Below are 14,671 nucleotides of genomic sequence, written 5' to 3' on the forward strand. Positions count from 1 at the left end.
AATGTTAAACTAATTTATTCAAGTCAGAGAATGTTGCATATAATTAAATCTTTGCTTGATGCATGAAGTTAAAAGATTAAAACTGATAAAACAAGTTAAAAAAAAGAGACTTTTCCATTTGATTACATTTTGTATGAAGGATTATGTAGAAAAAGTAGAATTGGGCTGAAAGATCTATCGCTTTATCACCTCTTCAGGTTGTAAATCGTGTTTTTAAAAAGTAACTAAGTAATTAATTACTTTTGAAAATAAGTAATCAGTAAAGTAACGGGATTACTTTTTGGGGGAAGTAATCAGTAATTAGTTACTGATTACTTTTTTCAAGTAACTTGACCAACACTGGGTAAAACTATGGAGCCTTGAAAGGATCAGCAGAGAAGGAACCACTCAATGATAGATAAGATGTGATTTGAATAGAAACTGTATTGAAAGTTGTAAAGTTTACAAACCCTGCCTGTCTAAAGCCGGCATCCTACAGTGCACAAACGCACATTAAAGGGCTTAAAAATAAAATCAAAACCAACATCCTCTTCAAGGAAATTCTCCAAAGAGTTTCAATTAAAGAGCTTCTGCTCCTGTTGCTCAGTGCACTTCTCTTTGGAAAGAGAAATTAGAGTTCCTTGTGTGTGTGTGTGTGTGTGTGTGTGTGTGTGTGTGCTTGTTCTGCTATACTTGCGAGGACCATCGCGGGTTTTAGACCTTACGAGTGAGGACCTTTTGGGAAAGTGAGGACATTTAATATGGTCCTCACTTGTTTTTCACTGTAATGGCTTCTAGAGGCCATTTTTATGCTTCTCTCAAAGTTTGAGCGAGGTCCTCAGAAAGATAGAAATACGAGAAAAAATGCACACTTCTATACACACTGCTATTCTTTTCATACACACACTTTTGCTCTCTACTGGCTACTAGTGGTTATGAAAAATCACTGCTCCTGAGCCTTTTTGCTCTCTACTGCCCTTCTGCCCCTTATGGTTGTGGATAGTCACTGCACCCAAGTACTTTTTGCTCTCTACTGCCCCTACTGCTTTTGGACAGTCACTGCACCCAAGAACTTTTTTGCACTCTACTGCCAACTACTGTCTTTGCCCATTCACTACAAATGAAGATAATGACAGTTTATCTAATGAAGGAGAAATAAATAGTGCTCTATCGCCTTGAAGTTCAATTCAATTTTATTTATATAGCACCAAAGCACAACAAAGGTCACCTGAGGGCACTTTATACTTTAGGGTAAAGACCCTACAAGGTAAGTTAAACATATTATTATGTCTTACTTTTAATATCTGGTCTTGGTCTACCCAAATTGGAAAGCACACCAATACAGTTTTTGAAATTAAATGCTGAAATAGAAATATTGAATATGGACTGGCCTAAACTGGGCTATGAGACAGTGCTTCAGTTCCTGAAAAATTAATACTGGATTTTCAATTTAAACTAAACAGTGTGCTAGTTAACATGGGTTTGATCAGTTAATGTGAGACAGGTTTAGAAATTATTAATGCAGCTCATCATTTCTGCCTTCTGGTTCTCATTTTAGGCGTCTCTTTTTAAACCATACTTTTATCTCTGCTATAGAAATGGCATATAAGTAACTTTTTTAGACCATTCAGTTAAAAAAAAAAATCATTTAACGTCTTGAGGGGCTGCTTTCGATTTAGTGTTACCAGCATATTTTACCAAAATATCTCCACAAATAGGAGACTGAATCTGAAAAACCACCTTGACCCTGCCTTAGTAGTGAGCTACAAATTGTGTCTACATAACATAAATATAGACAATGTGCAAGAAACTGTAGTTTTGTTTCAAGTATTTTTCAAACTATTATAAATCATACTGGTGAATTTTGATAGATTATATTAAAGCATGGGCTTCCGTACAAAGGATACATATATTGCTGTGTTCCCTTTTATATTAAAACCTGGTTCCTCTACTGTAAGCTTCTATTAGTGAAAATCTACCATTAATATATAATCTGTAATGCAATATAATATTGACTCATGTGTTCTGTAATACTTTATAAAAATTAAATATGTCCCATCCATCAGAAGTGCCCATCTCATTATGGCTGCTTCCAGGAGGATAATAACCAGTGTCAAGAAGCTCAAATGATGTCAAATTGCACTCTTAAACATAACAGTTCAGTTCACTGTACTCAAATGGCCTCTACAGTCACCAGATCTCAATCCAAAAGAGGACCTCTATGATCTCTATGGTGGATCAGGTGATCACATTACATGTTATGTGATCACCTGATCCATCATTCATTTACACACACACACATATATATATATATATATATATATATATATATATATATATATATATATGAGAGAGAAATGCTCTCTTTAGGGGTCACAACACCAGAGGCTCTGGTGTTGACCTCTGAGGTCATCTCTGAGGTCATGCTGTTTTCTCCCTCCTTTGTCCAGTATTTCCTCTATCCCTCTTCTGCATATGTCTGAATCATCTCAGCCTTGTCTCTAACTTTCTCTCCATACCATTCAGCATGAGCTGTCCTTCTTGTATACTCATTTCTGTTTCCTGTCCCTCCTCCTGACTCCAGATCCCTGATGTAATCCCACCCTCACCTTGAACACATCCTGCACCACCCTCACATCCAGACTTACCTCATGCAGTACCACAGTTCCTCTCTTAGCATCCCATCATATTCTTTTGCCAGATCCACAAAGACACAGTGCAACTCTTTCTGACCTTCACTATACTTCTGCATCAACACACTCAAAGCAAACATCACATCTGCACTGCTCTTTTTCAGTGAGAAGCCATGCTGCTGCTCATGGATCATCACCTCTCTTCTTAACCTAGCTTCAACAACTCTTTCTTGGTGTGTCTCAGCTTTATCGCTCTGTAGTTACTACAGCTCTGCATATCACCCTTGGTCTTGAAAACTGGTATCAGTACACTTATTCATTCCTCACTCTCCAAACTTGTGTTAAACAATCTGGTTAAAAAGTCCTCTCTGGGAGTGGGCACGATAAACGGAATCCAAATTACCATCAGGGTGTACACCTCACCCCTCGCGTGGTTGCCCACCTCTCAATTTTAAATACACGTAGACATTGAGGGCTAGCAGGAGGGACTATGCGCTTACCTGCTGCTCTCTGGCAGGTAGCTCCATGCCCTCCTGGGTTTTAAATGCACCTTAGAACACACATTCATCAACACTACAATAAGCGGGTGGAAGGAGGTTTGGAGTCTTCTCTCACCCCCGTTATCTGCGGCCTGCTGGAGCGGGGGGGCTAGGAGGAGGAGTTGGCCATCTGGAGTGTGGGGCCTCCCTGCTGCTGCGGAGTCGGGGCGGTCTGCCTCTCCCCACCGCAGGGAAAAGGGTAACACCACCTGGGTCTGGGTGCAGTTCCCCCCTCCAGGGGCAAGGGTACCTAGACCCGGTTCGTTGAGTACGCTTGGGGAGTGTGATCGTGTGTACAGCGTCTCTTTATGTCTGTCTCCACGTTGGTTGAGTGTGAAGTGCATATGAGAGGATGAGGGGATGGGCGTCCAGGTACACACCGGCTCACTCCTTGGCAGCCGCTTATCGGGGCCTGGATCCTGGGGCTCGCTCGGGCCACTTCGGAGGTGGGGTGCCCCCGGCCTCTCAGCCTGGGGCTCGGTCACTCAGGCACAGCTGGCTGCCGGCGGAGCTCACGGGCGCGTCACTGCAACTCCCCCTGGCTTCTGCTCCGCGGCTGCTGAGTGAGTCCTCATCTGGGACTCTCCTCAGCTCTTACTGGGACAGTGGCGCGGCTGCCCCTCTGTTGGTCTTCCTTGGTCTCTTGTGTTCTGGGGGCCTCTGGATGTCTGGAGTTTTGATCTCCTCCATACCTGCTTCATGCCCTGGAGGACGGGGCTGTGGCCCCCCCACACCCTCTAGCAGATCATTACATGAAGGAACCTTTTAAAAAAACAAGCGCGTCCATTTACCGGTCGATCTACGTCCCTACCCTCACCTATGGCCACGAGCTGTGGGTAGTGACCGAAAGAACGAGATCGCGGATACAAGCGGCAGAAATGAGCTTCCTCCGAAGGGTGGCTGGCCTCTCCCTTAGAGATAGGGTGAGAAGTTCGGCCATCCGGGAGGGGCTCAGAGTAGAGCAGCTGCTGCTCCACATCGAAAGGAGCCAGCTGAGGTGGTTCGGGCATCTGACAAGGATGCCCCCTGGGCGCCTCCTGGGTGAGGTGTTCCAGGCATGTCCCACCGGGAGGAGGCCCCGGGGCAGACCCAGGACACGCTGGAGAGATTATATCTCTCGGCTGGCCTGGGAACGCCTTGGTGTTCCCCCGGATAAGCTGGAGGAGGTGGCTGGGGAGAGGGAGGTCTGGGCCTCTTTGCTTAGGCTGCTGCCCCCGCGACCCGGCTCCGGATAAAGCGGATGAAGATGGATGGATGGAAGCGCGTCCATGCTCACAGGTGTACACACGGGTGATCACACCCACAAACTACACCCTTTTTGGCTCCTACCTCAAAGCACACTGTGTTCTGTTGATCCTATGTGCTGCACAATAATGTTTAATATTTCGTATTTACTGTCATATTCCCATATATCATTGTGATGTTGTTTATTCTATTACTCTTGTTCTCTTCTGCTTGCTTTCTTTTTTCTTTCTCAACAGGTGATCCAGGTGATCGATAGATGCATTTTTTTTTCTTTTTCTGCCCATTCTGTTGGTTTTTGTTTTTTTGCCCTTCTCCCCTATCCCTCTTCTCAGCTCTTTCTCTTTCTTTCTCCCCTTCTTTCCCCCAGTCAAGTCTGTCCCGTATTCAACAAGTGAAAATAAAATAAACAATAAAAGGTGAATCAAATGGACCATTACGGCAAGGCTGGGATGGTCAATTTGGTAAAGTAAATCCGTTGGGCATCTTTCTTTGCCTTTAGACAATAATTCTGATGGCAAAAGAGCCAAACGGGACAGGCAAAAAAAAAAAAAAAAGTCCTCTCTCCTCAACATCTCTATACCACCACAGATATGTCATGTGGACCAACTGCCTTTCCTCTCTTCATAGCTGCCTTCACTTCCTCCTTACTTATCCCCTGCGCTTCCTGATTCACTAACTTTCCTCCATCTGTCCTCAGTTTCTGTCTTTATTAATGTCTTCATTAATGAAGACAGTGAGAGAATACTTCTATCTTCCATCTTCTCAACACACTCTCTTCACCATCTTTATCCTTAATCACTCTAACCTGCTGCACATCCTTTTCAGCTCAATCTCTGTATAGCTAATTCATGCAAGTACTGTTCTCCTTCCTTAGTACCCAGCCTCACGTACAACTCAGTATAAGCTTTTTCCTTTGCCACCTCTATCTTTGCAGTTGGCCTGGCCTCCCAGTATTCCTGTCTACTTTTATCCATCTCCCCTGACTATCGCACTTTCTCTTAGCTATTCCTTTGAGGAACTACAGGAAAGTGTCCAATCCACCACCAAGTCTCCTTGTCCTCTTTTCTCTCTCCAAAAGATACACCAAACACCTTCTTTGCCTTTCTCTCACCATTTCAGTTGTATTTTTCCAGTCATCTGGTAACACTTCCCTTCCACCCAGAGAATGTCTACTCCTCCCTGAACTAACAACTGCACAACATTCTTCCTTCTTCAGCTTCCACCATTTAGTTCTTGTCTCTGCCTTCATTCTCTTCCTCTTCTTGACGTCCAAAGTCATCCTATAGACTAGTGTCCAATGCTGCATGGCTACATTCTCTCCTGACACCACCTTGCAGTCTCCTATCTCTTTCAGACTGACCCTTCTGTTTAGGATGTAAGCCACCTGTGTACACTTTCTTCCACTCTTCTACGTCACCTTCTGTTCCTCCTTCTTCTTGAAGTATGAGTTCACCCCAGCCATTTCCATCTTCCTAATTTTGACCTTGTGCATTTCTCTGCTTAACACTATACCTATCTAACACCTCATTATCTCTCTTTCCTTCACCTACATGGCTACTGAAGTCTGCTCCAATCAACACTCTCTACCACTTTATCAAACTAACTGCAGAATTCCTCTTTCTCTTCTAACTGACATCCAACCTTCAACCTGGTCTCCTGCACACACAGTAAATCTACCTTCCTTCTCTCCAGTCATATCAGCCAGCTCTCTCCCTTTGCCAGTCATAGTACTTCCACGCTCCTGCCTGTCCTTCTCTTCGACTCCTAACATGCTTCTCCCCTATATGCAGAAAAAATAATGTTTGATCATCATCAAAAGCCAGATATTTCAAAGTTTCATCTATGAAATATCTGGCTTTCCCATCATAGCAGATGAAATACGTATTTTGCATTAAATTGCATCATTTCGCCTCCTGAAGGGCTCGCAATGAGTCCACTGTGTGTATATATATGTATTTCTTTTCCCTATGGTAATAATACTTTTAGATAAATACTAAGTACTTTTCCACTACTGATGTATATAAAGTAAAATTAGGCTGTAAAGTTAAATCTTACTTTAGATAAATCTTGGTATGTGCTTTTATAATGTGTACTAAATTGTAGTAAAACATGTCAGGGTTCCTTTGTTTCATGTGTTCTGGCCAGTACACTAAGCCTGAGCCTGAGTGAGAGCTGAGCAGAGAATTGTAGCTCACTCTGCTCCCAACTTAACTGATGCCCTGCACCTCCCCCATAGCTGCTGCAGTGGGGGAGGGGCAGGTAAATGTTTCCAGCACTTTGGCAGGTCTGAAGGCAAAAGAGAGTCCAAACCAGGACTAGCAAAGTGTACCTAATATAGCTGTTTAGTGTGTGTAAAATAAATAAATAATATGGTAATGGCTCTTTCCACTACTGATATATATAAAGTTTAATTAGACTGTAAAACTAAATCTTACTTTAGATAAATTTTATTTTGTGATTTCATAATGTGTACTAAACTGTAGTTAAAATAAATGTCAGGATTCCTTTATTTCACATATTGTAGCCTGTAAATCAGGTTTGAGAGTCAGAGCTGAGGAGAAAACTTTGGCTCTCTCTGCTCCTCCATCAGTGACCCTCCCCCCGCGCACCTGCACTGCAGCTCTCAAACTTTTGCAGGGCATGTGACGTCATTCAGTCCACAGTCGGAGTAGCCGTTTAAGTGGAGCTCTGAAGACTGCAAAGCACGCTTTCTGCAGGTAAGATTTCACATTTTTGCTATATGAAAACTGTGCAAATGTTGTCTTTCTAAGAAACGAAAGAAAAAGGTATCTTACATTAAGTTTAATTTTTTTTTAACTTAATGACACGGCAGTAAATATACTTTTTTTTAATTGAACAATGCATAAAGTTCGTCTCAATCTATATTTTATTACAATTAACTATGCATAATTTTTCTTATAATTGAACATAGGAACAAAAACCGATTCCTTCGTGATATATTTAACACTAAATTTTATGCCAAACCTACCGTCCCCTCCCCCTCAATTTCTGGCAATTTCTATCTGTATTTCTCTTCAGTCTCGCTCTTAGAAATATAAAATTAACGTAAGAAATAATTATCGGATCTGGTTTTCAGTTTAAAGGGGAAAAATGTACGCTTAATTACAGTAAAAACATGATTTTTGCAAGAAAACATGAAGTTAGAGATTTTTCACGGTTTCAGTGAGTAAAAGTCTAAAATGAAAAATCCTATGCAGTGTTTTGGTTGCAGACCTGTGTGAGTTCCAGCCTTTTAACAAGACAGCTTGTTGTAACTTTAGTGCAGTTTGTTTGATGACAGCATTTGGATTATTTTGTAAGTGATTTAAGTGTTAGTCACATGTTTAGTGAGAGCTGTTAATTATAGATTTAATTTATTTAACAGGTATTTTCATTAGAAAACTGCGTTTCCCAGAATCCTTTGTGGTAGACAAAAGTTACTCTGGGTTTTTAGCTAGCAAAGAAAGTTTTGGGAAGCCATTATATGTTGCTCTGATGTCGAGCAGTTTATTTGTTGTACATTCCCCCTTTTGAAGCCTTATATAAAGACTATCGTTTCTCCAATTGATGTCCGATCCATTTTTTTGGCTAAGTGGATTCGCCACAACACAGCTTAGTGGAATGCTTTTTAATTCTTCACAAACTTTATTAAAGATAACAAGCGGCCAAACTGTGGTTTGTACCGTTTTATTTAGGGTATCTCTTTAAGGCATTTTATAGCTTGACTGGGTTTTGTCCCCTTCTTTTTAAGTCACAATTTTAGCCTAGATTTAGTCGAAAGGCACTTTTATTCCGAGCGCTTTAATCTTTTGTTAAAACCCAACCTCAGTTGCCCAGCTATAACATCTATCAAGTTAGCATTTCAAAATATGTAAAGGAAACGACTGAAGTGTGACGCATGCGCGTAGCAATGCTTTAACTTTTGTTGTCTTAAAGTGTTTACAATCCAAAATGCTTGAAATCATTGTCCTCCTTTATCCATCAAATATAAACGTTCCCACGTGTTTACGCCAACATGGAGTTTTATGTTGGTGTCGATGTTTCAGTGACTGAGCAGCGTCTGTCCGTCCAGTATATTTACTGACGTAGCCGCACATCAGCATGACCCAGCTGAGCAGCGTGCTCCGTTTAGCCTCGTTTGTCTTATTCCTCTCATTTGTTTTTCACCGTCAAACATAACTGGACAGAAGGCCTGGTGTTCTGTTGCTGAAGTGGGCTTCAGATAGTGTTTTTCTGTGGAACATCAAGGCTGTCATGTAGTATTAATTTGGCTATTCAAAGCAAATAATGTACATGCTTATACAAAATATAAGCCTTTTGTATAGTGTGTTATAATTGTGCCTTCCAACAATTGAAAGTGTGTTTATGTGTTGTCTCTTTGGCTGCTATGTTTTAGTGTTATAATAAGACTCACCTTGGAGGAAACAATAACATGCTGTCCTAATATTGCTTTATGTACAGAGAGTAATTAATAAAAGTATGTTAAAAAAGGAAATGATGTCACTCTAACAGTGTAGCCATCAGAAGGCATATAAGCTTTCCTATATGACACTCTGTTTTTTAAATGCCTAATACTACTATATCTAAAACGGGTGAAACGTTGTGATGCTCCATGTTTTTTTTTTTTGTTTTACTTTAAATTTGATAGAGTTGTAGGTCACAATTTTTACAGCAGGTTCACCTGCATGAGCGCTCACTGCTAAGACACCTGTATATTTATTGAGGTGAGCTACTGTAAATGAATGGGTAATGGGCTGCATCAAAACTGTTGGTGCACTTTTACTGTATCACCTCCAAGTCATTATTGACTGTAACTGGATTATTTAACTGTAACTGAGAAGTAACTTTGACTTTTGTCTTTGGTATTAGGTGAAGGAAGCCACGGCAGCAAGCCAAATACAGGTATGTGCCTTCTTATCGAATATTTGAACATGTAGTCTTTAATCGTTACTGAATCGTACGTAGGAGTGTCAAACAACAGACCAAACAACAGATACTACAAACTATAATATGCATTAAGAATCATTATCAGTTAAGGTGGGAATAGGTGATTCTTAGATCAGACGTGATTGTTTTCTAAATGTGATTCTTTGTTGCTTATAATATGAACAACTGCTGCTAGAACAATACTCATGTGCATCACATCGGCCCCACGTTCTGCATAAAATGTAAATAAAATAGGCATTGATCAGAAAATCATTTGAAGCCTCTTTACCTGAAAATGGCACAAGGACAACACATGGTTGAAACTCAGCATTTTATAATATAAATGATGTAAGCCAGATATGAGAAACAATCCCAAACAGACAACAGAAACAGGAGACAAAGACAAAAAGTTGTTGAACGTAACTTTTGTTTGCAGCCTGTGTCCTCATTGCAGACCTGTGCAGTCCTCTGCAGTCTGATACCACGGTCATACCACAACATCTTATTTTACTTACAGCCAGGAATACACGAGCTCAGTGAAGTCTTATAACTTTAAAAACATATCTTTTCACATGTGAAAATTTTTGTTATTAAGCAGGTTGAAATGATGAGCAGATTTTCAAATGACAAATTTATTTGGATATATTCAATTTATTTATGCAACAGATATTTTGATCCACTGAGAATTTATTTTACATTTAATTTCATGTATAACGTGTTTACAAACACCGTCTCATGGTATATAATCAAGCAATAGGACAAAGTCAGCATCACAGCAGTGGTATGTTTTAAAGAAATTTTTGGTTGATGATTTTAATAAATGTATTTTTCTGAAACAAATTAAAAAAAATGCTTATTAACCAGGTTTCCCACATGCTCAGTGATCTTATGGTCATATTTAGTTTTTGGCTTTGTTAGCTTCCAGCTGGAAGCTGATGTCACTTAAATCCCTGTTTGGAGAAACAGCTTTTCCTGTTCAGGAGAGAACATGTAGAATTCCTTGCTAGAGGACCTCAAACTGAATCCTGACTGGCATAATCTTAAATTTAAATGGGCACTGGTTTTAAAATAAGATTAGTCTTCTATTCATGATCTCCTGCTTGTTGTTTTATGGTGCATTGTTAGTGTTGTGTACTTTAACCTCCTTGGACCTGGTGTCCACATATGTGGACATCACATTTTGGGTTGTCTCGACCAAAATACTAAATTTTGCTCTACAAGGACATTATACTGCCACTGTTCTATCGAAATTTAAAACAAATGCCCTCGTATGTGGATCTCACTCCTCTCAGAAACAAGAGAAGTAAAAAAAATTCAGATAATTCTTTGTTTTTACATCAGGTCCCAATCAGCCCAAATAGCAAAGAGAAATTAAAAATGGCATGAAAGAGTTCAGGTCATAGGAGGTTAAAGCTCATGACAATAGAAATTAGCTTAGGTTATACATTTTACAGTAATGTCATGTTATAGACTTCTCTCTTCATAAAAAATGTCCAAATATAATTGTATCCTTTCAATATTTATTTCTTACATTGCAGACGATAACGTGGCGCTCGCATGCAGTGATAATGGCTGTTCTGATAGTGGTGGTAAGTGTTACCTGCTCACTAGTACAGCTGTTGGTATACTGCCTCATGAATAAGCTGCATTTTTGATAAACTGCTATGCAACTGCAAGTTATGTATGTGACATTGACTAATATTAGAGAGTGACGTTAACCTGTTAGCTTGGGTTCCTAATGGTAAAATGAACTGGGTGGCATGTTACAGCCAAAGAAACACACTGTTGGCCTAGTTCAGTGCTCAGTAGTCTATACAACAGATAACACTTGATCATGTACACTCACTCTATAGTGAGCTCTTTTATTACAGCAAGAACTAGACTCACAACACATGAAAAAAGGACATCTCAGAGATTTGTGGTTTTATCACCACGACCCAGATTCTAAATTAAAAACTGTTACATTTGTCCAGTGCATGTTTACACAAATGGCACCTTTGAATGGTTGTGCTGCATTGTTTTAATTATCTTAACTAAAAGAAGAGTAATTTCATTTCTAGGATGACATAGTGACACTTGGAGAAGTTAAGATTGCTCCTTTGCACGTTGTTGTTGCATCTTTGTTTTTTGTCATATTTGTCAACAATACTGTTTGTGTTTGAAGTTTTTTGTGACTCCAGATGGCTAATATTTGACATAGCAGCTACTCCGTGTCCCCCAGAGAAATGAAAAAGGAGGAGGCAGTGAGATGGATGAAGGTCAGGTTTTTTACAGAGTCATTCAGTACAAAAACACAGTGAATTAGGAAGATGTGGCACATGAATGTTTCTGTTTTTCAGGTGGAAGTTCTGAGCATTTCTCCTCTCAAAAGAGACCGGAGCCCACCAGTGAAGAGAGTTCAGATGTAGATGGTGAGTTTAAGCTTTTGTCTGAAATGTAGTGACACTGTTGTATGTATTCTACTCAAATTCTATTCCAGTACAATCTGCTTTGTACAATAACAGCTACCATTGTTTGTGTGTTTCTGTTTTAGAAGAGAGCAAGGAAGCAAGACTGGCTTTGAGGAAAAGGGGAAAAACCAAAGTGGCCAAAGCAAAGGGTGAGATGTTTTAAGCTTTAAATGTATTTAAAATTTTCTGTTTGCAGTATATGAATCAGGACATGTAGACATGACTTTACAAGCAACAAAGCTCATCGAGTAGACTACATTAGGCTTCAAACTTTCCTTTTTGCTAAAGCATATATTTCAGGCTGGACCAGGTGACCCTGAATCCTCCCTTAGTTATGCTGCAGTCTGTTTTAATATCTTCATATTTGCCTAATACTATACTTTTATCTTTTGAAAAATCAGCTTCTGTTTCCAGTACGCTTTTCAATAATCATTAGTGAACAGATGCTCACAATGCCACCCCTTTCATGCGACCATGCAGGTTAAGCTTTTTGTGACCACTTATCCAGATCGCCACTTTCAGGTTAAGTGAATCCAGATTATGGAAAGATAGCCTTGATGTGTTGAATGTGCTTTGTAGTACAGGCCTTATGACTAATGATAGACAAAACTTAATTCTGCTCTTTGGTATTGTATCTGTGCGCCAGTCGCAAAACTGTGACAGTTTGTCAAATAAAACGCATAAATTCAGATAAAATGAAAAGATCATGTCAATCAGTTATGTTTGGTTCTGAATCATGATCTAGGTAATTTGTTACATTGTCAAGGATATTAGCAATTGTATTTCATAATAAAAAAAAAAATATGTGATGTCAGTTAACTAGATTAGAACTACTACCAACAGCACAGGTTTTTTTTTATTACTAGTACATCAGAAATATTTGCCTTATTTAAAACAATAGCAAATTATTAAAGTCTGACAGTTTTTTTGTTTTTTTACAAGAATATTGTTATGATGAATGATTTTAACAGGACTAATAACTAGTTAGCATCTTATTTTAAAAGGCTAGATGCAACATGTACCTTTGAAAACAAAATGTATAAAAGTAAATTGGCTGCTGTTTCACTCCGTAGGTATATTACTCAATAACTGATCTCATGTTTCTGTGAACTCAAAATACTTAATTTAAAAGTGCTTACTACATATCTTGGGTACAAAATGTAGTAAATTGTTGAACCTACAGTTTGGTTTGGCATTTTCTGTAAATATACACAAGCAGAACCCCATTTCAAAATCAAAACAAAAACAAAAAAACTACGGTTACATACATGTTGTAAAGTTAACAGTCCATGTTGTCTTTTGTGTTATTTGTAGAGATCCCCCGTGCGAAGGTCAAGAGGCCATGGAGTGAAGCAGAGAAGACGGCAGTGCAAAGACGGCTGGGAATTATGTAGGAAGCAGGAAGGTCATACTGGTACAGTTGTAGCCATCCTAAGCTTTACTGATTTTTCTTTTTGGCAGAAGTCAAAACAAACTGATCAAAGTTATTGATCACTATTTTAGTTGTAAGTCATTAGACTTAATAGTTGTCTTCATTGTTATAATAGCAATTATTATTCCTCTGGAAGGATGTTACATTGTGAAATAAACTGAATTTGCTCTTGTTGCAGCATTGTGGGAATTTCCTTGGTAATTATTAATAAAATCTACAGCGGTATTTGAAATGTAATACTACCTTTTGTTATGTAGGGTTGTCTTGATAGATTATCAGAACTTTTTAGTTATTCTATTTATGTATAAAGTTGAGACTGTTTAACTTTAACATTATTTGGTTGCACTAAAATAGAAAATGTCAAGGAGTAAATGCAAACAGAAAAAAACATATAGACAGAAACGAACACAAAAGCACCCCCTGGTGGAAAATCACCTGAATAGCACTCAATGACAAGGTCCTCATTCTGATAGTAGAATGAGTTTTTTTTTTTACTTGAGTGTTTTAAGATTTTGAGGTGATTTTTGGTGTTAGAGAGCCACCCAGTGTTCAAAATTGGCAAAGGTTTGTCTGCAAGTGTAGCAGAAATGGTGGTCCTCACTTTGATAGTACACTTACCCGGTCCTCAGTCGTTATGCAAGACAGGAATGTGTGTGTGTGTGTGTGTGTGTGTGTGTGTGTGTGTGTGTTTGTGTTTCTGTCCATTGGTTCTAACGCTACCCGGGTAGATGTTTAAAGTGTTAGTCTTATCTGTGTCAAGAAATGTAGTAATAGTCCTGAGGTTCGCGGAAGATGGATCCCACGGCTGGCCACACCGCACCCGGGTCCGTCAACAGTCACTCTCTTGGGATTGGCTCGCCACTTAACCCACAGGGTTCAGATCTCGAATGATCCTGTCCTGGTCAAAAACCAATCTATGCACACAGTTCAGAGTGCATACATTACTATTTTATCTATGCTTCTTCCATCACTCATCTTTTAGCCAAGTATTGCTCAAGTATAACAAATTATTTTAGTTATACAGCGTCTCAACCATCATGAAATAACTTGAGTTACATCACACAAGGTCTTAGTGCAACAGAAAATATACCTCATATTTACCATTTTTAAGAATAAATAAACTTGTAAGACTCTCCCATATTTATCCTTTTAACAGCTCGCTTTTAACTGTTCTTCTTTTTAAGATATTTCAACTTGAATTATTTCTCAGAAAAATATATCAACTTCTTTAAACATTAATACGTTCAACAGAGTAATGAGATCCCTCACATTTTATAATCACATTTTATGAACTTTTTGCATCTTTATCAAATGAGTTAACTTTTAAGTCAACAAAACTAAAAGCTGTGCATTTAAGCACTACATGACGATATTACTTCTTCTCCAACGTTTTGGAAAGCTAACTAAATCAACTGAATCACAGTAATGTTAGAACACAGAAATACACAGAAATCACTAAGCAGTAGC

At 39.2% G+C, this 14,671-nt stretch overlaps 1 long non-coding RNA gene across 3 annotated transcripts in view; it reads left to right on the plus strand.

Moving 5' to 3' along the window:
* Nucleotides 1-2,349: 2,349 nt before the first annotated feature.
* The window catches only part of LOC145425800 (uncharacterized), a 35,849-nt gene continuing 23,527 nt past the window's right edge, over nucleotides 2,350-14,671 (plus strand). Inside the window, exons 1-7 of one of the 3 annotated variants that reach the window (XR_013906537.1) lie at nucleotides 2,350-7,113; nucleotides 9,266-9,298; nucleotides 10,861-10,911; nucleotides 11,487-11,580; nucleotides 11,662-11,733; nucleotides 11,856-11,921; nucleotides 13,087-13,381. This is a non-coding gene — a long non-coding RNA (uncharacterized LOC145425800). The other 2 variants (XR_013906538.1, XR_013906536.1) reach the window with 2 other exon arrangements.

This window comes from Astatotilapia calliptera, chromosome 3 (assembly GCF_964374335.1).
Source record: "Astatotilapia calliptera chromosome 3, fAstCal68.1, whole genome shotgun sequence".
Lineage (NCBI taxonomy): Eukaryota > Metazoa > Chordata > Actinopteri > Cichliformes > Cichlidae > Astatotilapia > Astatotilapia calliptera.